Source organism: Tarenaya hassleriana, unplaced genomic scaffold (genome assembly GCF_000463585.1).
Source record: "Tarenaya hassleriana unplaced genomic scaffold, ASM46358v1 Cleome51, whole genome shotgun sequence".
In the NCBI taxonomy this organism is placed as follows: Eukaryota; Viridiplantae; Streptophyta; class Magnoliopsida; order Brassicales; family Cleomaceae; genus Tarenaya; species Tarenaya hassleriana.
Genome location: NW_010967800.1, coordinates 169,232 through 172,590, shown reverse-complemented (window position 1 = coordinate 172,590; position 3,359 = coordinate 169,232).

Below are 3,359 nucleotides of genomic sequence, written 5' to 3'. Positions count from 1 at the left end.
ATCTTGTTAATGGTTTATACGTCTTGAATGATCAGCCTTCAAACTCAACTTCATCCATCTATAACGTGAGTACTAAACGGTTTAAGCCGGACGACTTAAACCTGACCTTCCTCTGACATTGTCGTCTAGGCCATATAAACGAGAAATGCATTCAGAAGCTTCATCATGATGGTCTTCTGGATTCATTTGACTTTGAGTCTCTTGAATCATGCGAGTCTTGTTTGATGGGCAAGATGACAAAGCATCCTTTCAAGGGGAAAGGACAGAGAGCGACAGAGTTATTGGCTCTCATACATAGTGATGTATGCGGACCAATGAGTTGTCCAGCTAGAGGAGGTTATATGTATTTTGTTATGTTCACTGATGATTTCAGTCGATACGGTTATGTCTATTTGATGTGATATAAGTCTGAAACACTTGAAATGTTCAAGGCTTTCAGAAACGAAGTACAAAACCAGCTTGGCAAGACGATCAAGACACTTTGATCTGATCGTGGTGGCGAATATATGAGCCAAAAGTTCTCTGACTATCTGGTTGATTGTGGTATTGTATCACAATTAACTCCTTCTGGAATGCCACAGTGGAACGGCGTGTCAGAACGGAGGAACCGAACACTGTTAGACATGGTTCGGTCAATGATGAGTCAGACAGATCTTCCGAAGTCCTTTTGGAGCTATGCTTTAGAGACCGTTGTGTACCTGCTGAACAGGAGTCCAACGAAGTCGGCTGAAACGACGCCATATGCCATATGAGATATGGACAGGGAAGCGTCCCGCGTTGTTGTTTGTCAGAATTTGGGGTTGCGACGCTTACGTGAAGTGTCAGATGACTGATAAGTTATCCTCCAAATCTGATAAGTGTTTATTTGTAGGCTACCCTAAGGAAACTAAGGGTTATTAATTCTACATTCCGGCAGAGAACAAGGTGTTCATTGCCAGGAATGCAACCTTTATGGAGCGAGAGTTCGTCTCCAAAAGAGTTAGTGGGAGTAGGATCGAACTTGAGGAAGTTCGAGAGGAGCAAGTAGACGCAGAGCCGAGTGAACAAGTTGATGACGTTCAACCTGTCTCACTGCCGGTTGTGACTCAACCTTCGACTAGTGAACCTCGGAGATCAGGCAGGATTCGCCAAGAGCCTGTGAGATATGGATTTCTCGTGACTGGGAATGAGGAACTCATGTTATTAGAACATGATGAGCCTACCACATACCCAGAGGCTATGACGAGTCCCGATTCCGAGAAATGGCGCGAGATTATGAAGTCCGAGATGCAATCCATGTCAGACAACCAAGTATGGACTCTGGTTGATGCATCTAAAGGGATAAAACAAATCGGATGCAAGTGGATCTTCAAGAAGAAGACCGACACGGATGACAACGTGCACACATATAAGGCACGACTTGTGGCGAAAGGATTCCGCTTGCCATAGCCGCATATTACGCCTATGAGATATGGCAAATGGATGTCAAGACCGCGTTCCTTAACGGGAACTTGACCGAGGATGTACATAACACAACCCGAAGGTTTTGTCGATCCAAGGAATCCGGGAAAGGTGTGCAAGCTTCAGAGGTCCATTTATGGCTTGAAGCAGACTTCAAGGAGTTGGAACCTTCGTTTTGATGAGACAATCAAAAAGTTTGGTTTCTCACAGAACGAAGACGAGCCATGTGTTTACAAGAAGGTTAGTGGGAGCACAATAGTATTTCTAGTGCTATACGTGGATAACATTCTCCTAATAGGGAATGACATTCCTACCTTGCAAGACGTAAAGTCTTGGCTAGGAACGCAGTTTTCTATGAAGGACCTAGGAGAAGCGGCCTATATTTTAGGCATTAAGATCTATAGAGATAGATCGAGGCGGCTTCTAGGATTGTGTCAGAGTACCTACATCGATAAGGTCTTGAAACGGTTCAAGATGCAAGATTCCAAGAAATGAACCTTAGCGATGAGCAGTGGCACAGTTCTCTGCAAGAGTCAGTGTCCTACGACACCTGATGAGCGAGAACGCATGGATCGTATTCCACATGGTTCGGCAATTGGATCGATCATGTATGCCATGCTTTGTACTCGACCGGATGTATCCTATGCGTTGAGCATTACGAGTAGATACCAGTCAGATCCAGGTGAGTCACACTGGATCGCCGTCAAGAACATCCTGAAGTACTTAAGAAGAACTAAGGATGTGTTCTTGGTATACGGTGGGTCGGAAGACGAGCTCGCTGTAAAGGGTTACACCGATGCTAGTTTCCAATCAGACCCTGATGACTACAGATTGCAGTCCTGCTATTTTCTGCTTGAACGGAGGTGCTGTTAGCTGGAAGAGTTCCAAACAAGCGACCGTTGCAGATTCTACTACAGAAGTTGAGTATATTGCAGCGTCGGACGCAGCAAAGGAAGATGTTTGGATCAAGAAGTTTGTTGGCGACTTGGGTGTCATTCCTAGTGTTGATAGCCTCATTGCTCTGTATTGTGACAACAATGGAGCGATCGCACAAGCGAAAGAGCCCAGATCCCATCAACGATCCAAACACATACTCAGACGGTTTCACCTTATCAGGGAGATCATAGACAGAGGAGACGTGCACATTTGCAGAGTGTCGACAGATGATAACATTGCTGATCCGTTGACGAAGCCTCTCCCTTCGTCGAAGCATGAGGGTCATGTTAGGAATATGGGCATTAGATGTTTAGCAGTTCATGATTAGAGCAAGTGGGAGATTGTTGGTTTAATGCTCTATGATGTACTGTTTATGAGCTTTATTCAGATACATTTGATGTATTGATACTTTCTATTGTTTTATGAGAGTATTTGATTCATTACATGTTCTTGCATACTAGATCTGTTATGAAATCCATGTATCATTGTGAATGATACTAAACTCCCTAGTCTTGTGTCATTATGGGAATGATGACATAATAAGTCTAGTATGATGTGTGATTGGTGATTATAGAGATAATCATAGGTATTGGATACGGTCACAATCATAGGTATTCGTTGGAGAACGGAATACTGGATTGACCCGCATGAGATTGTCACATGGACTAGAGTCATGACTTGAATCTCATATGACGGTTCCATGATTGGATCCTTAGACCTGAGACATCTACGGAATCCAACATGAGGAGTTTCGTGTTTTGAATGCGTCAAACGTCCTGCGTAACAGGAGGATTATAAAGGCGTGTATCAGGCACGAAACAAATCATGTACTGGATTGTAGATAGTCAAGACGGGATTTGTACCTCTCATAAAAGAGAGAGATATCGTTGGCCCCCTCGTGTGAGCGAGACTGTAGGAATGTGTGGTCGCACTATAGACGAGCATCGTCTATTTCAGACAGTCGAACTCAGTGAACGAGAAAG